The sequence below is a fragment of the Odocoileus virginianus genome, chromosome 2 (assembly GCF_023699985.2).
Source record: "Odocoileus virginianus isolate 20LAN1187 ecotype Illinois chromosome 2, Ovbor_1.2, whole genome shotgun sequence".
Classification (NCBI taxonomy): domain Eukaryota; kingdom Metazoa; phylum Chordata; class Mammalia; order Artiodactyla; family Cervidae; genus Odocoileus; species Odocoileus virginianus.
Window position 1 is genome coordinate 24,332,387 of NC_069675.1, and position 22,621 is coordinate 24,355,007.

The 22,621-nt window shown below is 46.5% G+C and overlaps 1 long non-coding RNA gene across 1 annotated transcript; it reads right to left on the reverse strand.

The window, feature by feature from the left end:
- Window positions 1-320: 320 nt before the first annotated feature.
- Window positions 321-5,072, reverse strand: LOC139038594 (uncharacterized). The gene is made up of 2 exons (XR_011491615.1): window positions 4,902-5,072; window positions 321-596 (listed from the first exon to the last, which is right to left on the reverse strand). It is a non-coding gene; the product is annotated as an uncharacterized lncRNA (long non-coding RNA).
- Window positions 5,073-22,621: the final 17,549 nt, after the last annotated feature.

The window sequence follows — 22,621 nt, forward strand, 5'->3', positions numbered from 1 at the left end:
CTTATTTCTGTCCTTCAAGAAATGTATTGTGTTACAAAAGTAATCTGTTTATTTTTAATAGCTTTGTTGAAATATAATTGACCTATAGTGAAGCACACATACTTCAAGTGTACAATGTGATATAAGTTTTGACATATTTAGACACTCTTGAAGTCATCACCACCATCAAGAAAATGAACATTTCCATCACCCTAAATGTTTCCTCCCATGTAACTCTTCCACCCCTCCCTCATCTACCTGTTCCTAGGCAATCACCAACTTGCTTTTTTTTTTTAAATGTTCTAGAATTTTATATAAATGGTATCATGCTAGATGTACTGTTTTTTTTTTTAATAATTTTATTTATTTTTGGCTGTATTGAGTCTTTGTTTTGCAGGCTTTCTCTAGTTGTGGCGAGCAAGGGCTACTCTCTAGTTGCGGTGTTCAGGCTTCCTATTGCAGTGGCTTCTCTTGTTCCAGGGCACGGGCTCCAGCGCACAGGCTCAGCAGTTGCGGCTCATGGAGTCAGTTGCCCCTCGGCGTGTGAAATCTTCACAGACCAGGGATTGAACCTGTGTCCCCTGCATTGGCGGGTGGATTTTTAACCACTGGACCACCTGGAAAGTCCATGGGAACTCTTTTTAGTCTGACTTCTTTCTCTCGGCATAGTAATTATTTTTGAGACACATCTATGTTACATAACATATAAATAGTCAATTTTTTAAAAAATACTGAGTAATATTCGATTATACAGATATACCACAGTTTGTGTATCCAATCACCTGAAGATGGACCTTCGTTGTTTCCAGTATTTGGTTATTACAAATAAAGCTACTATGTGCGTTCATGAATGAGTCTTTGCAGAAAAATATGCTTTCATTTCTCTGGGTAAATCTAGGAGTGGACTGGCGGGATCAAGTGTATGTGTAACTTTTAAAGAAACTGCCAAAAAGTTTTCCAACGTGGTTGGTGGCTGTGCCATTTTACATTTTCACCAGATATGTGTCAAGTTCAGTTCTTCCATATCCATGCCAAAACTTGATAGGGTCAATCTATTTGAGCCATTCCAACAGGTTTTTAGTGGTATCTCAAGTGCTTTATCTGTTATTGATTGGGTTGTTTTCTTACTATTACTTTCTGAGAGTTCTTTATATACTCTGGATCCAAGTCTTTTATCAGATACATGATTTGCAAATACTTTATCCAAGCCTATGGTCCCTCTTTTCGTTCTCTTAATAGTGTCTGTTTGGATAAATTTGGATAAAGTCCAACTGATCAATTTACTCTTCTATGGGTCATGCTTTCGGTGCTATAGCTAAGAAATGTTTGCCTACTCCATGGTCATAAAGGCTTTCTTCTAGATGTTTTACTGTTTTAAATTTTACATTTAAGTCAATGGCCATTTTGAGTTATATTTTGTGTCTGGTGCAAAGCGTAGATAGAGGGTTACTTTTTTGCTTATGGGCATAAGCAGAATTTTTTTAAAACACCATCTTTTTTGCATTGCATTGCCTCTGTACCTTTGTTGAAAATCACTTGTCTGCATAACTAAAGGATAATACTTATAGATCAATTTTACCTCAATAAAGCTGGTTTTTTTTTAAAGTATAAAGGTCTATTTCTGGTCTCTTGATTCTGTTCCATTGATGTCTATCTTTATGCCAATAATATCAAACTGTCTTGATTTACCGTAGTTCAGTTCAGTTTAGTCGCTCAGTCATGTCCGTAACCTTATAATAAATTTTGAAATCAGGTAGTGTTTTCCAGCTTCATTTTTCAAAAGTTGTTTGGATGACTCTAGGTCCTGGCACGTCCATGTGATTGTTAGAGTCAATTTTTCAAACTTCTGCTTATTTTTATAAACAGAAAACAAAGTAAAAAAGTAAAAATCACAATAATTTACCACTTAGAGATTATCCCTGATAATATTTTGGTTGCAATACTTCTTTTTTAAAAAGTCCTCATTTTATCTTTTATTTATTTTTGGCCACATGACTTGTGGGATCTTAGTTCCCTGGTCAAGAACTGAACCTGGGCCCCAGCAATGAAAATGCTGAGTCCTAACCATGGAGAATCAGGGAATTCCCTTTGGTTGTATACTTCTAGATTTCTTCTATGCTTTAAAATATTTGTTTTATTCAATGTTTATGTAACATTACATGCTAAGCAAAGAGTCAGACATGACTGAAGTGACTGAGCACATATGCTAAACACTTTTTTCAACATCGGGTTTATCAAAATATGATTTATATATGGTAAAATTCATTTTCAAGTGTATGTCTTGATGCATTTTGACATGTATATAGAGGCATGTAACTACCATCACAGTCAAGATGTATAATATTTTCATCACCCCAGGGTTCTTTTATGCATTTTTTCAATCACTTCCCTCTTCCAACCCCTAGGGATCACTGGTCTGATTTCTTGCCCTATATGTTTGCCTTTTCCCCGAGAATGTCACATAATTGGAGTCAGAGAATGTGATCTTTTGTGTCTGGCTTCTTTCACTTAGCATATTGCTTTTGAGTTTCATCCATGCTGTGTATATGAGTAATATGTTCCTTTTATTACTTAGTAGTATTCCACACCACAATTTGCTTATCCATTTAACAGTTGATGAACATTTGAGTTGTTTCCAGTTGGGGCAATTGTGAATAAAACTGTTGTGAATAAATTGTGAATAAAAAAAATTTGTGAATAAAACAAACAAACATTTGCATTCTGGTATTTGTGTGCACATGTTTTTCATTTCTCTTGAGGAAATACCTAGAAGTGGGATTGCTGAATCATTTGCTAAGTGAATGTTTATACATTTTGAGTCTTGGTATTCATAATGGCCATAGCCCATGATAGATATGTATCATTCACTGGACCCATTAAATCATGACATTTGTATTTCACTCCCATCCATCCATTGTGCAATTTATTTGGACACTATTTAGCTAGTAAATTTCCACCTTTCCTGGTTATTATATTTGCAAAATAACTGGAAATCTTTGTTTTTACATTTTTAGCAAACTGATTCAAAATTTTCTTACACTCTTTGTTTGGAAAATCATCCAAGCTTATTTCTTTAACTGTGTAGATAGAATTTTTAATAGTTGACATATTTAAATAGTTTTCGAGAATAACATCACCTTATGATGGAAACACTTCCAAATAACCATTTTCAAAATGCTCTCTCCTTAGATACTTGAAAAGATGTTCCTCTCTCACTGTTAAAATGTTTCCTATAGGTTGACAGGAAGGACTAATTTTTGTCTGAAATATTGGTTGAGGTCACACACTATCAATAGGCACTCATCATAGAAAAGGTCAGAGACTAGAATATACTTGTTTTTCTGTTAAAAAAAAAAGCACAAATTGTGCTTCGGTTTGATTCCTAGAACACCTGTAGGTTCAGAAAGAGTTTTGTGTTACACCTCTCTCTTTTACAAAGTATGAAAATATTCTGTTTAAGGCCTCGTTTTTATAGAACTAGCTGCACTGGTGATATGCTGGAGTACTTAGGAACAAATGAAGCCATGTACTGGCTTCAAATGGAGCCCAAGTGGGAGGGTACCCCTAAACACCCCACACAACCCTCACCCCCCAAGAGTCCCAGAGAAACTTCCAGGACTCAGAATAATATGAAACTGGGACTGAGGAAGGGAGGGGTCAACCCACTTATTAAATATTTGGTAAGTCTTAAGTTTCTAAATTAAAAAAGCTTGACTCAATATTTTTTGCTTCACCCAGAGGATCATATTGCACATTTTACTTTGGACACCAAGATACAGTTAGAGACTTCCAGGGCATCTGCTGAGAGAGGCCTGCCTGTGGGTTGGACTCTGTAGGCTGGAAGCCCCTCTGTGGGGAGGAGTAGCTTTTCCTTCTAATCAAAAGGAAAGTCCAGGTTCCCACATTCCTGTCCCTGGTTCCATCTCCTAAAGAGGGCAGGGGACCACCTCTCCTCCACTGCCTATTCCCCTGGTTGCCTTTGATCCTGGAGGGTGGGGAGAAGCAGCCCCCCAGCCCCCACCCGTCTGCCCACCAGAGCGGGGAGGGGGCCACCAGTGCTTCAGGCATTTTCTCAGGGAGCCTGTGGGTGCACCCTCACCCGGCAGAGCCTTCATCAGCGGCCAGTCGGGAGGACCAGGCCCCTGGGCTGCAGGCTGAAGCTGTGGGTGCCAGCTTTGTGGGGAGCAACACCTTAAGGTGGGACCTAAATCTGGAGTCACTGGGAGGCAGGCCCTGGCCAAGAGCCTCTCTACACTGCTCCCAGCTTTACAGAGCCTGTGCTTAGAGGTTCCTCTGTAAATATTTGCTGGATTTAGTTGAATGGAGTTGAAATCTCATTTCCTGATTCCAGCCAGGTTGGAAGGTCAAGCTGGGTGGGCTGGGCTTTCTGATTTGTGAGGGGGTGGAGTGGGAGGGACGCTAGGCCAAACTGGGCAGCTCAGACCTTGGAGGGACATCCTGAACCCCAAAGAGCTTCCTTCCAGCTGCTACTTGGCTGAGGGTCACCATCCCAGATGAGGGTCCCTGTTGGTCCAAGGTGCAGGGAAGCAGCAGGAGGGAGAGACCGGGGGCAGCGAGGGCCCAAGGGAAGGAGACAGCCAAGCCTAGAGCCCCAGGGAATGTGTGTGCAGAACACAAGTTTCAGTTGGGCAGTCTTGGCCCCCATCTTTCAGTACTTCTTTCCCAAAGATGCTTCACAGCCAGCTCTGCCCTTCTTGGCCTGGTGCATGGGGAAAGGCTCCCTATTTTGACAACGGGGAAGACCTAGGCAAGTGTGCCCGCGCGTGCTCAGCAGCATTGTCTGTCCTCAACACACAGTCACAGACCCATGTGTACTTACTTGCATGTGTACTTGCAGACTCGCCCAGACAGCCCCAGGCACATGTGTGGCACCATGGGCAGACACACAAGCACACACTTACCTGCCCTCCGTCAGACCTTCTGGCATGAATACACGTATGTGCACCCCTAGGGACAGCCAGCACCCCCAGACACAGGTCATCCCTCAGGCACAGGCAGCCTGTCCACAGGTCCCCTCGGAGGGACATGAAACAGACGGGGTCCCCCACGCTGTGTGCTCTCCCAAGGCTGGTGTCCACCAGAGTCAGACCGCCCAGAGCAGCTGGCATGGCACAGGCTCCCATTGTGTGCCAGGCCCCCGGGGGACAAAGGGGGCCTATTTCCTCCCTCTCCCCACAACCCCTCCCGCATTGGCCTAGAGCCTGGAGCCCAGCCACCGGTTGCAGAGGGTTAGGGAGACTCCCCAAGAGACCAGGTTCTACATGAGGAGCTGGTGGGGAACCCCAGGCTAGGCAGGGGAGATGTAACTCCTGCCTCAGGAACCTCAGGGGAACTGGGGACATCTTCTACTCTTTGGGCAGGGAGAAGAGAATTGGGCTTTGCTCTTGTCCTGCTCAAGGTGGGCACAGATCCCCTACAATGTCTGGGGAGAGTTTTGATTCTTCATCAAATTAGGGCATGGTCACTCTGTGACTCTGAATTGTGAGGGTGTAGGGGCTGCAGACTGCTGGTCGCTTCACTCCTTCATATGCCTCCATGACCATAGCCACTGTCATCATCACGCTCTCCATTTCTGATCTGACATCTTCACTACTTTTTCCAGCATATAACCCCAACCCCGCCCCACCCCCATGTGTACCTTCAGTCTGTCCCTCTGTCACTGGTGATGGTACAGGCGTACCTCTAAGCACAGGCGTGCTGGGTGCCTCTCATTTCACTCTGTGACAGATCTGCACTAATGCTAGGTTCCAGGCACACTGACGCTTATTGTTTGGTAGTATTTTATTTTTAAAAAAATATTTATTTATGTGGCTGCAGCAGATTTTAGTTGCTTCATGTGGGATCTTTAGTTGTGGCATGCAGGATCTAGCCCCCTGGCCAGGGATTGAACCTGGGCCCCCTGCATTGGGAGCTCAGAGTCCCAGCCATTGAACTACCAGGGAAGTCCCAAAACTGAAGTTTCTTGCTTTCTTCCAAATACAATGCCTTTTTCTTTCCCTGTGCTTTTTGCTCATTCACACAGCGAGGAATACAATAAACACTTATTGAATGCAGGGTTACCAGACACAATCATGCGGTATTTTTATTCATTATTATTGTTATTCGTTGTTTATTTAAATCTAACTGGGCATTCTGAATTTTTATTTGCTCAATAAAATTAGCAAGTTAGTGAGGACCTAACTGAACACCTACCAAGAGCTGTGTTTGGGAGATACAGTGAAGAAAGACTCAGTGTGGCGGGGGAGATCCAATGTAGCGGGGGAGATTGACAAGTATACACAGCCCTACCACAAAGAGGACTGGGGCTCTATAGGGTAATTTCAGGGTGTCATGCGTGCCCCAGGAAAGAAAGTCCATACTAACAGAAAAAAATTTCTATATTACTATGTTAGTTACATTACTGTGTTGTGCTTAGTCGCTCAGTTGTGTCAGATTCTTTGTGACCTCATGGACTGTAGCCCACCAGGATCCTCTGTCCTTGTGGATTCTCCAGGCAAGAATACTGGAGTGGGTTGCCATGCCTTCCTCCAGGGAATCTTCCTAACCTAGGGATCGAACCCAGGTCTCCCGAATTGCAGGTGGATTCCTTACCATCTGAGCCACCAGGGAAGCCCTCGTTATATTAGTTACATTTTATATATATTCGGTTTCCTTCATCGCTCAGTTGGTAAAGAATCTGCCTGCATTAGTTATATATGTTCTTGCCTGGAGAATCCCAGGGACAAGGGAGCCTGGTGGGCTGCCGTCTATGGGGTCGCACAGAGTCGAACATGACTGAAGCAACTTAGCAGCAGCAGTGGCAACATATTAGTTATATATTGCAGTTATATTGCAACTATTTTTAATTATAGCATTCATTGCTATGCAATTAATTCTCTTCTACATCCTGTTTGCAGCAACAATGGTGGTCTTGGGAGGGCAGGGAAGGCTTCTGGGAGGAAGGGCACTTCACTTAAGACTTGCTTAGTCTGTTCAGGCTGCCGTAACAGTACACCACAGACTGGGTGACTTAGAAGCAACAGAAATTCATTTCTCACAGTTCTGGAGGTGGGAAGTCCAAGATCAATGCACCAGCAGGTTTGATGCCCAGTGAGAGCCTGTTTCCACCTGCTTCCAGATGGCCATCTTTCTGCTGTGTGCTTACATGATGTGAAAGGTGAGGGAGCTCCCTGGGGTGTCTTTTATAAGGGCACTAATCTCATTCACCAGGGTTCTAACCTTAAGGCTTAATCACCTCCAAAGGCCTCACCTCCTAATACCATCATGTTGTGGTTAGGATCTTGACATATGAACTTTGGTGGCACACAGACATTCAGTCCACAGTGAGTCTTAAAAACTCAAGGATGAGGAAGCTCCAGTGAGCGTGGGGACAGGAAAGACGAGGTGCAATTCTGAGCATTGGTACAGGAGGCCCCAGAGTTGGAGGCCCCCCTCTCCTGGATGGAATCAATTGGGACAGGACTGCAGGCATCTGGAGAAGCACTAGCCAAGGCGAGCATACAAGACTGGGCAAATAGAGACAAAGGAAACTCAAACTGTGTGCGTTGCCTCTGCTTTCTATAAAAGCAGCTTGAGTACTTGGCACTCAGAAGAGGAAATGGCAGGTGTCACACTGACCTTTCGTCAGGAACCGCCACAACACCCTCCCTTCCACTGCACAACTCCCCAGTTGACTTGGTAGCCGACCCATGGCTGGACGTGAGGGAGGGGTTTATGACCAGACACAGACCTGAATGTACATGCATGTGAGCACGTAGGACTGGGTGAAGTGGCTGGATGCCTGAGCGCATGACATCTGTTATTGTTTCATTTGTTTCAGTTTGCAAGACTAGGGCAGCAAAGAATGTGAAAAACACAAGCGTGAGTTTTAGAAACACCCAAGTTCGAATTCTGACTCTGTCACTTTGTTACTGTTTAGTCACTAAAGCCTGTCTGACCCTTTTGCGGCCCCATGGACTCTTGCCCACCAGGCTCCTCTGTCCAAGGGATTTCTCAGGCAAGAATGCTGGAGTGGGTTGCCATTTCCTTCCTCAGGGGATCTTCTTAACCCAGATATCGAAACCGAGTCTCCTGCATGGCGGATAGATTCCTTAAAACGAAGCTATCTGGGAAGCCCACTCTGTCACTTACTCACTGGTTAATCTCCACTGAGTTACTTAATCTCTCTGAGCCTAAATTTCCCTCTTTGCAAAATGGGGAAAATGCCACCTAATTTTACCTTAAAACAAGCAAGCCAACAAATTAATGGGGATAATGCTAAACTTGCAGAATCATTAGGAGGATTAAATGAGATGATGCAAGCAAAAGAGCAGGCACATAATTGACTCTGTAGAGGTTTATTTTCTTTTCCTCCAAGCACCACACCTGCTATTCACACATGAATAATAAGAGCAGAGGCATTTATCTAATGTGAATCAACCTCATAAGATTTTCTAAGGTATTCATAATTAAGAAATGGAACATCACACTCTTTGAATATCCCAGTGAGATTTCCTGTGTTTACAAACTTTCATAAACTGAGAATCATCAGGACTTGTTACTCACCAGTGGTTAAGATTTAAAGAAAGACCCATATCTGGGGACAGTCAGGTATTTCCATCATTAACTTTCTGCTGGTCACAAATGACCAGTAGAAACTGTTTTCCTTATTCCAATTTAGGAATTTCTCTGGGATGTGTTCTCAGGACTCCCAGGGAGTAATGGGTCATCTGTAGCTCTTCTGGTGCTGTCAGCACTGATCGCCCCAAGCAGAGGCCTAAATCTGTGATCTGTTCTGCTAATCCCAGCGAAAACCCTGTTTTCTGGGCTTCCCTGGTGGCTCAGATGGTAGAGAATCAGCCTGCCGTGCAGGAGACCCAGGTTTGATCCTTGAGTCAGGATTGAACCTTCTCCTTGGAGAAGGGAATGGCATCCCACTCCAGTATTCTTGCCTAGGAAATTCCATGGGCTGAAGAGCCTGGCAGGCTGCAGTGCATGGGGTCGCAAAGAGTCAGACACGACTGAAAGACTGACTCACACTCACTTTCTCTTGCCTCTGCTTTGAACACTGAAGAAGATCTCTATTGTGGATTAAATGTTTGTATTACCACCATCCCTGCATTTATATGTTGAAGCCCTCGCCAACCGGTGTGGCTGTATTTGGAAATGGGAAGTAATTAGCATTAAATAAGAGCATGAGAGCCTGAATCCAGTAGGACTGATGTCCTTACAAGAAGAGGAAGAGACATGAGAGATTTCTCTTGCTCTGCACCTGCACAGAGGAAAGATCATGAGAGAATGCAGAAAGAAGGCAGCCGTCTACAGCCGTGAGGAGAGCCCTCCCTAGGCAGCAGATCAGCTGCCACCTTAACCTTGAACTTTCAGCCTCCAAAACTATGAGAAATGAATGTCTGGTGTTGAAACCACCCAGCTTCCAGTGCTTTGCTACGGCAGCCCAAGTGGACAAATAAGCCTCTCTGTTCCTCCCATGCCTGATCTACCCACAACCGCTTTGTCTCAGACTCCTGCCAGCACATGACACCAGGGCCCCTCTCCGCTTCTAATCAGCGGGTTTCCCCAGAAACCAACTTTCCACGCAGCCCATTCCCTTTCCTCTTAATCAGGTTCAGTTTTCATCTAACGGACTTTTTTCCCCCGAGCTTTGTTTTTATTTATGCATCTAATTTTCACAATACTAGTATGAAGGCTGGATTGTTATAATGATACTCATTTTACTGATGAGGAACCAAAAGCATAGAGAAGTTAAATAAATTACCCAAAGTCCCTCACGCAACCAAGACCAGAGTTTGGCCTCCGAAGCATTGGATGGACTTCTTGGCTCACTGTGCTGAAGGCAGCAGAATCTAGAAACTGGCATTTTCTAGGCACTTTTCGTCTTTGAACTGCTTTTCCCACCCCCCAAATCTGTATGGTAAACATATCCAAAGGGCACAGCAGTTTTTAAATGGTGATGCCATTGAGTGGCCGTCTTTGGAGTGCTCACTCTGTGTTCTTGAGGGGTCGGGAAACGGAGGGGAAGATGGTATGTGAATGCCCCCCCAACCCCAAAGGGCTGGGCTCCCTTGGGTTATCATTTCTTCGCTCCTGCTCTTCCTGTCCTCAGCCTCCCTTCCACTTCTAGCCCACCACGCTGCCTCGGGTCCACTCTCTCTTCCCCCTGTCTTACCTCCCTTTTAGACGGTCAGCCCCCTGCAGGGGTGGCTGTGTCTCTCTCACCTTTGTGAATCTGAATGACAAAGAGCTTGCCATGATTTACCGCTGTGCTTACCTGTGTTCTCTTTCCAATCTCAGTGTTAATTCCCTTGGGTAGTTTCTCTTGTCCCCATTTTACAGAAGAAGAAACTGATTCATTGAGACAAGTTTCCCTGCCTAGAATCAGGCCACAGAGGAAGGAACTGGGGTTCACATCGGGGCCCCTGGTAACAATCTCCTCTGCCCCCTCTGCCCCCAGCCCAGGCCCAGCCCTTGGTGCCTTTCCCGAGCTGCCGTCTCAAAGCCCCTTTCCCTCTGTCTGACCCGCTCACATGCTCCCCCAAGCTAGAGTCTTCTTCAGGACTCTTTATTTTCAGGTACATTCCTCTAGAACAGCAGCCCAGGAACCCACAGCACCTACAAACAAAACCTGCACGTGGCGGGTCCTTGATTACCTTGGGTGAAGAAATGAACCCTGTTTTCCTAACTAGACATCACGTCCTAAGCAACAGAGCACACCTGCTTAGCTTCTGTCCCCAGCACAGGGCTGGGCACACTGCGGGACTTCCTCCCCTGCCCACTGGACACTCCTGACTGTCCCACCCCTGCCTCCGGCTGCTCATTATAAAACCCCCCAGACTAGCACCCATGATCCTCACCCCTGCTGCCGGAACTCACATATGCCATGATTGTTAATATGGCCTTTCCTTTTTCTCTCTGAATCAACATTAGCTTTGCTAACTCCCTTCCCTCCAACTGATAAGGATGGGGTAACGGCATCTGGACAAACTTGGGGTGTACTTTTCTTGCCTTGTCAGAACAGCAGCTCCTATCTGGCCGGCGATGGGCTGGGAGCCAGCCCCCAACAATGGAGGCCTTGTGAGCCGGCCTTGGGGGTGTGCTGCGAGCCTGCAATTCAGCACACACACAGCCCTTCCGGGTGCCACCTTCTTATCTCCTGCCACCGAGCGCTTGCCCGCGTTGGGGGTGTAACCCAAGCCCTGTAATTGCATGTCCCGATAGAGCATTGCTGGGCCTGGGCCACCACTGTACATTGCACCCCTGTGAGAGTGCTGGGGACTGTCACCATATCCTGTGGGCACTCCTGTCTGGGGAGCCTCTGGCTGGGTGTCCTCCTCTCTTCTCCCAAGGGTCTTGGACTGACTAGGAAAACCACAGCACAGGGCAGGCCGTCTCAACTTCCCACACCCCAGAATCAGTGTGTTGGGGGACCCCCCTACTCCAGTCCAGACACAAAGAATGGGTTCTCTTTCCTGCGCATCCCCTCACCCCCAGCCTACTTTGTGCTGTTCTTAGTCTCCCTTTCTCTGGACTCCTCCACCTCTCTCATTCTGCTTGCCCATCTTATCTTCAGCTTTGTCCTGCTTTCTTTCTTGGCCTCTCCGCCTCCATAGGACCAGCCTCTCTTTCCATTTCCTCCTCCTCTCTGGGTCTTCTCCCACAGAAGGAGCTTGGAGGGCAACTCTGCTCTTCCCAGGACTCTGACCTCTCCGAAAGCTCCAAGATGTGGTGGGGGAAGCAGTTAACTCCAAAGACCCCACCCATTCACCCCAAGAACACCATCCTGGCTCACCAGGCACCCCCCCACCCCGGGCTGTGTGTTCGGGAGAGTGCCTGGGACACAGTGCACTATGGGGCTGAAAAGACCCTGGCCCTCCCAAAACTTCCTGTTTGGGAGAGAAAAATGGGTACTGAAAAAGTCTTCAGGTGGCAAGTGCTGTGATGAGTGACAGTGAGGTCTAATCTGGGACTTCCCCAGTGGAAAATTAGAATTGGTTTCTTTGCACTGGCACCGTTTGTTTCTAGTAGACCCCTTGTCACCAAGTTGTATTCAGTTTCGTTTGCAGGTTTCAAGAGGATGCCTCTGGTTGCCATTAACAACCAACAATAAGAGACAGTGAGCTCACAGAGACGGGGGAGCCCATCAGAATAACAAAGGAAGAGGTGATGAAGGCCTGGCATCATGCTGGCGATGGAAAAAATGGAGGGAAGGACCAATTCAAAAGCATCAGGGTGGTAGAAATGGTACATGGGAGGCTCGGATGCAGGGTGACATGGAAAGAGGCATAAATATGGCCCCAAGTTCTCTTGCTAGGTAGACAGAGATGCCATTTACAATATGGGAAAAGTGGGACAGCACATATTTGGGGCTGGGAGGGAAGCCAAGAGTTCAGCTGTAGACATGTTAAGTTTGAGATGCCCAGGAGATGACAGCATTAGCATCCCTACCCTCCTTTGCTGCAGTAGAAGCCTACTGCCTATCCCCCTACCCCAGCAAGTGTTTCTGGTTGAGTTGTCACAGTCACAGCCTCACTTCCACAAGCATACAGAAACACAAAAAGGTGTGATTCAGGCTGCCCAATCAGATTACTGACCCCCGGACACAGAGGTGGTTCTTGGGACGAGCACACATGGGGGACTCTGAGGAAGAGAGGACTGCATTCTTCTCTGAGTTTGCTAGCTACAAGGAAAGGTACAGCTAGCGCTGCCAGTGGCTTTGTTCAGCCAGAGAATAAAACTCACATGGGAGAAGCTCTGATCAGGAGATGGAGAGAGACTAAGCTCTGGCAACACCATTTGAACCTCTGGGTCCATCCTTACCTGAAGCTAGATCCTCTCTTTGATCCAATACCTGACCTCATAAAATCTTTTTTCCCTCTAGGAGCTAGTTTGAATACTTCTCCATGTGACTGAAAGAGACAATCCAATATGACTAACACCGCATCCTGGAGGTGTCAGGTGGACCTTCTGGAACAAAGACAGATGCAGGAGTGGAGGAAGTCAGGTTCTGAGGAGGGATAGACACATGAAACCATGGCCGGAGATGGACATGATGGAATCAAAGGACATGGGACTCCAACATTCACCTTTGCTTCCTTTCTCAAGTTTCTACCCTCCAGGTAGGTGTGACTGTGGGACTAAATCAGGTTAAAAGGATATGGGTGAAAGTCCTGTGGGGGCTTTCCTTTTCCCACTGGATGGTGAGAACTGCAGGAGTAGCTCTCATGGACATGGTAGCCTTGGACTCCAGTAGGCCCTGCCTGATGCCCCAGGGAAAACTGAAGCCCCCCCTTCCACCATCTGCCAAGAGTATTGTTTACTCACAGTTCAACTGAATCTGCCCCCAGAAACTGCTTTTTATGTTTCCTTCCTGGTGGGTGTTAAAAGGGGCCTGTATCCAATAACTAGTGGAGGAACAAGCGCAGCTCCTCGCCTTAATTGAGATAACTTTGAAGGCCATCCCAGCTCCTGAGCTCCTCCGGAATGGCTGAGTCCTCTGTTATGACTGCATCACGGCTCAGCTCTGCCCTTTGCCCTGTTTTACCTCCATCACCACCCCCCCGCCACCCACAATGAGAGTTCACTCCCCAGTAGGATGTCTGGCTGCACATCTATCTCAGAGTTCGTTTCCTGAGTAATCCAACCCCTGACAGAAGCTGTCTTAGACTGTGTTCTGGAAGCAGTATGCTGAAAATAGTGAAGAAAAAAGGTACAAGAAGCTTGAGTTCTCTAAAACCACTAAGCCCCAGTATCAGCCCTGAACCATCAAGGTATATGATAGAAAAACAAGCAAAAAAAAAGTAAGAAAGAAAAACCAACCTTCTATTTTGTTTAAGCCAATGTAGTTTGAGGTCTTTGTTATAGCAGTCTAAACCATATTCTGATTAACATAGAATTTGATATCCAGAAGTAGAATGTTAGATGTGGCAAAATTGTAAATATGAGGCATTGTGCTATCGTCAGACAGTGAGCAGGTATTTCAGGCTGGAAGGCTGGTGACCCGTGCTATGCAAAACAGTTGGTAACAGTATCTCATCTGATATCTTGGAAGACAGTTCACATACCTACTGAGCCTCTAGTTCTGGAGGAAGTGGTTAGAAAAGGTGCAAATGTTGGTGGGTATAGTCTTCTCCCCACATTTAGCAAGGTCCTGGAAGAGAGAAAAACTCAGCATAGAAACAGCAGTTTGCAAGCAGAGATGAAAATAAACAGACCTGTCTATGGAGATGCTTCCTGTCTGGGGCCAGTAGTGTAAGTTGACTAGGAATAATCTAGTATTTGGAAACTCCACATGCTGAGAAAGTCAACTGCTTGTGTACCCCAAACTGAGGAAGTGACGTGAAGGGACCCTGAAGAGGCGGGCTTTCCCAGGAGATAAGACAGACTATGGCCCAAGCCATTCCCAATCAGTTCCCGTTAAGAACAGCCTGCCAGCCAGTGGGAATCAGTTCAACAGCCCAGAGTAAATTAAGGGTGTTGTCTTTCCACCCAGGCCTGCCAGGTTAAGTAACTGCATGAAATATTGTTAAGTTAAGAGAAGGTAGGAAGGACTTCCCTGGAGGTCCAGTGGTTGGAAGGCTGCTCACCAATATAGGGGAGATGGGTTCAGTCCCTGGTCCAGGAGGTCCCACATACTATGGGAAAACTGAGCCGTTGTACCACAACTATCGAAACCCGTTCACCCTAGAGCCTGTGCTCCGTAACAAGAGAAGTCACTGCAACGAGGAACCCACACATCACAAGCAGAGAAAGCCCATGGGCAGCAAAGAGCCAATGCAGCCCCAAATAAATAAATAATAAGAGAGAGTGAGATGGGCAGATTATAGAGCCTGGGAAATAAATGTGCACAAATGTGTCTTCCGGCTTAAGAATTATGGCTACACCAGCTTTTTTCACTGGGCTACTTGCTTATGAGACAGATTAGAAATAAACAGACTGTAATTATATTGGTTTTTTAAAAAATAGTTTTATTGAGGTATAATTCATATATGAGAAATTCACCCTTTAAAATTGTACAATTTTGTGTATTCAGAGTTGTGTAACTGTCACCACTATCTCATCCTAGAACACTTTCATTACCTCCAAAAGAACCTCATTTTTCACCATATGTAAAAGTCTTCGAGTCCAGAGCCTCAATTCTGTTCCAGTTGTTTATGTCAGTCTCCATGCCAGTACTACACTGTGTTAATTACTATAGTTTTGCAGTAAGTTTTGAAGTAAGGTGGTATGAGTCTTCCAACTTTGTTCTTCTTTTTCAAGACTGTCTTGGCTACTCTGGGTCCCTTGCAACTTTGTATGAATCTTAAGATACATTTTCCATTTCTGCAAAAAAAAAAAAAAAGCAGTTGGAATTTTAATAGGGATTTCATTGAATCTGATCTGTTGGCCATTTGGGAGAGTGTTACCATCTGAACAATATTAAGTGTTCCAATCCACAGACATGGGGTGACCTCCATTTATTTAGTTATTCTCTAATTTTTTTTGATGATGTTTTATAGTTTTAAATGTACAAGCCTGGAACTTCTGTTGTTGGATTTGTTCCTATTTAATCCTTTTCAATATGATTGCAATTGGATTATTTTTTATATTTAATTTTTGTACATTATGCTAAGTTTCTGAGATAAATTAATTCACAAAAATCTACAGGGCTGGTCAGTACAAACTCTAGGATGGCTCAACTTCTAAAGCAAGCAGTGAGTTCCCAAACCTGCAGCAGTAGGAAACAGGCTCTGAACACTGCACCCTCACCAACCCAAAAGATTATATCCTCCAATGCTCTCTTCAGATGTGGCCCCAGAGGGGCCTTCTAGACAAAGAAGGATGGCCCAGAGGGCAGAGCCAAGAGTCTGAAAGAATGTTTTTAGAATATTCTCCTCTCTGAGCTAGGGAACCTCTGGAATTCTTGCTCAGTTAGATCTGCATCTGCTAATCGCTATGCTCCTGCTATGTGCTTTCTGTTTTTCTCTCATCCAAATGGCAAACCTAACTGTGGATATCCCATTCCTGGGCTTGCTTAGTAGCTCAGCTAGTAAAGAGTCTGCCTGCAATGCTGGAGACCCGGGTTCGATCCCTGGGTTGGGAAGATTCCCTGGGGAAGGGACAGGCTACCCACTCCAGTATTCATGGGTTTCCTTGGTGGCTCAGACAATAAAGAATCTGCCTGCCATGCGGGAGACCTGGGTTCATTCCCTGGGTTGAGAAGATTCCCTGGAGGAGGGCACAGCGACCCAAGCCAGTATTGTTGCCTGGAGAATCCCCATGGACAGAGAAGCCTGGCGGGCTACAGTCCATGGGGTCGCAAAGAGTCTGACACTACTGAGCGACTTAAGTACAGCACCGCACATCCCATTCCTATTGTATATGTGTATGTGTTGCTGGTTGGTAAAGATTAGGGGGTAAATAACTTATTTTTCAGTTTATGTCCCCAGACCTACATGTGAACTTCATATAAAGGTCTGACAATTGTCAGGAAGACCTGGGCTTGGAGCTGCTTGTGCTGATGGATAAAACCTTGTGTTTGGGCTTGAGAATGGGATGTGCATGTTGCAAGTATGAGAAGAATGTGCATTTATTTAGCTGGTCAGAGGTGCAGACTATCTCTAGATCTCTAGCTTTCCCTGGACAGCCATTCTCCTCTTCTTCAATAGGGATGGAATCTGACCCTTTGCTGCCCAAGGAAAGAATGTATTTCCTAAGTTCCTTTGCAACTAGGTGTGTGTTTGACCAAGCCTGAGAGCAACATCATGTGAGTAGATACAATGTATGCAGCTGGCAGGCCTTGGCCTTCAAAGGAAGTAGGCATACCTTCTTCCTCTTTTCCCCTTTTCTTCTGGCTGGGAGAATGAAGTGCTGGCAAGGGCTGGGCCATAAATCTCAGAGAAAAGCTGCAAGTGAAGGATGGCAAAGCAGGAGATAGAAGAAGCTACCATATCACTCCTACATTGCCTTCCCAGACTTTTCATGCAAGAGTCAAGCTTCTACTTTTGATGTCTACTCGGGGATTTCTATGTTACAGCAGCCTAGTGTTATCCTAACATAGAGAGTTTATCTGTTTTTCCTTTTTTTTTCCCCCAGCTGTGCCTCATGACTTGCAGGATCCCAGTTCCCTGACCAGAGATTGAACCTGGGCCATAGCAGTGAAAGAACGGATCCTGACCACTGGACCGCCAGGGAATCCCCAGTTTATCTGTTTTTAAGTCGGGAGAGACTAGAGCATGTTGGGTGCTCATGAAAATAACCCATTAAAGAGGGAGGGATTGATGAGGAAAGAGTGGGCAGATAACCGAAGGAACAGGGTCCTTGAGAAGATGAGAAGGAATGGGATTCAGGAAACAAGAGATAGAATCTTCCTTTCACTGAAGAAACTTGGATGTGTCTTCCATTGTGATAATGCAAACACAGGAATATTTGTGAATTTAGTGGTGGGAAGATGAGGGAGACTCAACATAATTGCAAGAGAGTGATGCTGTTATAACCCATGAAATCTTGTATTGGTCATACTCCTCCACATTTCATTTGTTCCCCGATGCACTCATCATTGATCGATGAATCCTTTATTTTTATTTAATTAGTTGTTTGTAGTGATGTAATAAGCACCTGCAAAACCACCAGCCAAACTGGAGCCTTGACAATGACCCACATCTTTCCCTATGATTCCTCCTCCCCCATGCATCCCTTGCCTCCCCCATCCACAGTAACTATCCTCTTCAAGTCTGTGTACCACATGCCCTTGGTATCCTTTTAGTGCAGTTTTATTCTATCTGTGCATATTTCCAAAATTCATGTTTTTTATATTAATTGTTTTTAACCTCATTAAAAGAATACCATTTCCCCCCACAATCTTTGAGGATGCACGTTGTTTACCTAACTGTATATTGCTAAGATTCATTTGTGTTATTTTACTTTGCTGTGGCTCATTTATTTAACCTGCTCTATAATAGTCCATAGTACCCCTGACTCAATGCATGAAATTAAGCAAATTCCCAGAGACAGTGGAAGGCAGGGGAGCCTGGCGTGCTGCAGTCCATGGGGTCACAAAGAGTCAGACACGACAGTGATTGAAAACGAAAACAACTAATGACAGTCCATTATGTGAATATCTCACAGTTTATTCATCCACAAACCATGGACTCTAAGCTGAGAATGGAAAGAAGTGAAGGCAGGAGGGGGCTGATGGGCAGAGAGAAAGTGAAGGAATCAGTGGACCGGAGTGTTCTGTGAGGCCCAAGAGCTGTGGCAGTGGCACCTGGATTGGGGAGCAGGAAGGCTTGGAGGTGATAGATGGATGAAGAGTGAGGGGATGAGAATTTCTGACTTCAGAAGTGATCAGGCTTTGGGACAAATGTGGCAATGATAGCTAAGGTGGGGATAATTGGAGATGTAGGTGACAGAAGCAAGAGGTCAGAGTGTGGATACAGGCCATTCTATTTGTCTAGGATGGTGGCAGGAGAGGGACAGAGGAGAAGATGAGGAGTTTCAAATGGGGGTCTTCAGTAGGGGAGGGAGCAGGCCTGGAAGGCTGGGAGGTGAGCGGAACGAGGGAGGAGGATGGCAGAGCCAGAAGCAGCAGTGTCTGAGTTCAGGGCTTTATAGGAGGCTGAGAGGAACAGCTGGAAATGACCCTGAGGAATAATAAAGAGAAGCTCCGCCTTTTAGCCCTGCGGCGCAGAGAATGTGAGCCTCAACAGCCTCCACTCCCGAGGGTTGTAGGGAGATGGTAGCTCAGGCCCAGGAGGAGGACACATTCTGAGAGGAGGCTGAAGGTGTAGCAGAGAGCGCTGCCTGTGGTGTATCGTGAGAGCAGGGGATGAGGATGGGGAAGCGGGCCTGCGTCTCAGGGCTCAGCGAGGCAGGCGAGGAAGCCGCACGGGGGTGGGAGGGGAGGTGGCCCTGGACCTCATGGATGGATGGCCAGCCTTGGCTGTCTCTCGCCAGCTAGGAGCGCTGCCTGCTCCTGGCCACTGCAGATGTGTGCGAGGGTCATCGCTCAGCATCTTGCTCCCATGCGGCGGTGACACCAGCCCTGCGTGTCCCTCGGGGCTGGTGTACCTCATGTGAAGGGGAGCCAGAGAGTCAGGGGAAGCCAGTGCAGAGAACTGCCCTGGTTAGAGGAGATCCAGGGATCCTGGACCCCCACTGTCAACTTCCTGTCAGTTCAGGGCCCTGGGCTCATCCAACATGTTCTATGAGAAGTCTTCTGACTCCAGTCTGAGATTAGAGACAACATCTTGGCTCTTAGGGAGGCCTGTCTAAGGGAGGAGTTTGGAGGGAAAGCAGATGAGGTGAAGCCAGCCACTTGGGAGACAAGGATGGTGCTAAAAAAGATGCAGCCTGCCAGCCACTGTTTTGCAACAACACCAGTACAGAAAGGGAAAGTCCAGCCCAGACTGTGTTTCTATGGTCTTAGGCAAGGTTTCCTTCTGGATTTCTCACCTGGGATTAACTCAGTTATTCCTCTTCAACTGTGAAAGCTTGGAGCAAGAGTCTGGGATTATTAGACACAAAGTCCCTGGATTATTTTTGGGGCCTCCCCTCCTACACTGACCTCTCACATGATCCAGCCATGGCCTCTCCCGGAAACCCAGGCCCTACTCTGCTGGTGCTTTCTCTTCCCTCCCTCAGGACCATGGGCCACGAGGATCTGAGTAGGAGCCGGGGGTTGGAACAGGTGGCAGCAGAAGAGGCAGGAACTGGCGATTTCTTCTGAGTTTCCATTGCTCGGCTTAGTAACTCGGTCCCCCCAGGCCCTGCCTCAGGGGCAGATGGGCCATCTGTGTGCTGCCCTTACCCTAAAGAGAGGGGCTTAACTAGTACCACGGGGTGGGGCGGGAAGGGGCCTGGGCTTTATACTTCTCCACCCCTCCAGCATTCAGGAATCCTAGTCTGATAAGGGAGCATGGTCTTCACTCTGTAGGAGCCCTGGGCAGAATCTGGTCTAACCCACATATGAAACACTTTGGAACATGCCCAGTGAGATGGAGTCAGGGTGCAGGGGAGACATGAAAATAATCTCTTAGGTCAAGTGAAGTCTTTCAGTCAAGTCCAACTCTTTGCTATCCTATGGACTGTAGCCTACCAGGCTCCTCTATCCATGGGGTTTTCCAGGCAAGAATACTGGTGTGGGTTGCCATTTCCTTCTCTTAGGTTCAGTTCAGTTCAGTTCAGTCGCTCACTCATGTCCATCTCTTTGCGACCCCATGAATTGCAGCACGCCAGGCCTCCCTGTCTATCATCAACTCCTGGAGTCTACTCAAACTCATGTCCATCAAGTCGGTGATGCCACCCAACCATCTCATCCTCTGTTGTCCCGTTCTCCTCCTGCCCCCAATCCCTCCCAGCATCAGGGTCTCTTCCAATGAGTCAACTCTTCACATGAGGTGGCCAAAATATTGGACTTTCAGCTTCAGCATCAGTCCTTCCAATGAATATTCACGACTAATTTCCTTTACGATGGACTGATTGGATCTCCTTGCAGCCCAAGGGACTCTCAAGAGTCTTCTCCAACACCACAGTTCAAAAGCATCAATTTTTTGGCACTCAGCTTTCTTCACAGTCCAACTCTCACATCCATACATGACCACTGGAAAAACCATAGCCTTGACTAGATGGACCTTTGTTGGCAAAGTAATGGCTCTGCTTTTTAATATGATATCTAGGTTGGTCATAACTTTCCTTCCAAGGACGAAGTGTCTTTTAATTTCATGGCTGCAATCACTATCTGCAGTGATTTTGGAGCCCCCCAAAATAAAGTCTGACACTGTTTCCACTGTTTCCCCATCTATTTCCCATGAAGTGATGGGACCAGATGCCATGATCTTAGTTTTCTGAATGTTGAGCTTTAAGCCAACTTTTTCACTCTCCTCTTTCACTTTCATCAAGAGGCTTTTTAGTTCCTCTCCACTTTCTGCCATAAGGGTGGTGGTCATCTGCATATCTGAAGTTATCGATATTTCTCCCAGCAATCTTGATTCCAGCTTGTGCTTCTTCCAGCCCAGCATTTCTCATGATGTACTCTACATATAAGTTAAATAAGCAGGGTGACAATATACAGCCTTGACATACTCCTTTTCCTATTTGGAATCAGTCTGTTGTTCCGTGTCCAGTTCTAACTGTTGCTTTCTGACCTGCATACAGGTTTCTCAAGAGGCAGGTCAGGTGGTCTGGTATGCCCATCGCTTTCAGAATTTTCCACAGTTAATTGTGATCCACACAGTCAAAGGCTTTAGCATAATCTCTTGGGTTAGGGAGACCTAATCTCTTAGGTCTCTGTGATGTGTCCGGTCATATTCTCAGCAAACGAAGGGTTGGTTGTAGGGAAGACTTTTCTGGATTTGGGTGGAAGTATACATGGTCAGAGAACAAATTTGGCCTTGGATACAAGAGATGGCATTTTCAGCTCACAGCAGTGGGAACCAATAGAAGGCCCCAAGATGTATTACTTAAGATGTAGTATTGTGCTCAGTTGCTCAGTCGTGGCCAGCTTTATGTGACCTCTGGACTGTAGCCCGCCAGGCTCCTCTATCCATGAGATTTTCCAGGCAAGAATACTATAGTGGGTTGCCATTTCCTTCTTCAGGGGATCTTCCTGACCCAGGGACTGAGCCCGTACCTCTTGCATCTTCTGCCTTGTCAGCTGGATGCTTTACCACTAATGCCATCAGCAGAAGCCCCAAATAAGACTGGCTTAAACCCTGGTGGCTCAGATGGTGAAGAACCTGCATGCAGTGCGGGAGACCCGAGTTCGATCCCTGGTCGAGAAGATCGCCTGGAGAAGGGAATGGCTACCCACTCCAGGATTCTTGCCTGGAGAATTCCACGGACAGAGACAATAGCCCATGGGCATGCAAAGAGTCAGACATGACTGAGCGACTAACACACACTAACAAGAGAGGTGTCTAAACTGGGGCCAAAATGACAGCAGGGACTCAGACTTTTCTAACTGACTTGATATTGGGCCATCTCTATGAGGTCCTGCCCTCATCCATAGGCTCCAAAGAGGGTCATCCTCACATAGACTTCCAGGCTGCACAGAGTAGGAGAAAGAGGGTCCAGAGGGGCTGCTTCCCATTTAGAAGTTCATGGTAGAAGTTCATCCCGTGGATGTGAGCAAGGGAAACTGGGAAGTGTAGTTTTTATTGTCGGCAGCCATGCATCCAGTAAGCACCTTTTGTTCTATTAAAGAAAAGGGGAAATTGTTCTTGGGGAGCAGCTAGCAGCTCTGCATCATGAGACCCCAAGTGCACAGCAAGAAGGTTCTCGTATTGTATGTGTCTGTCCTGTACCTCATTCCCACAGGGTTGGGCAAGTGACTCAGTCCAGGAAAACCACAGTAATGCACCCCTCTGCCCACGGCAGCTGGTCCAGAACTGAGTGCATGACTCAAGGTGAGCCAATGAGAACACTTCCTCAGGATCTTGCCCTAACCAAATAGTGGATGGTACAATTTCCTGTCTGGTCTTGAAACTGTGAAACGGTAACCCTGAACTGACCATGGTCATTTTCCCTGCCAAAGTGGGGCAAAGCCTGCCTGCAGAAGACCTGCCACCTGCCACCCTGCCTTGCCACCAGTCTCTGAGAGACGCAGAGTAGGGAGTCCCGGCAGGGTGAGCGCCACCCCTGCCCTGACTGA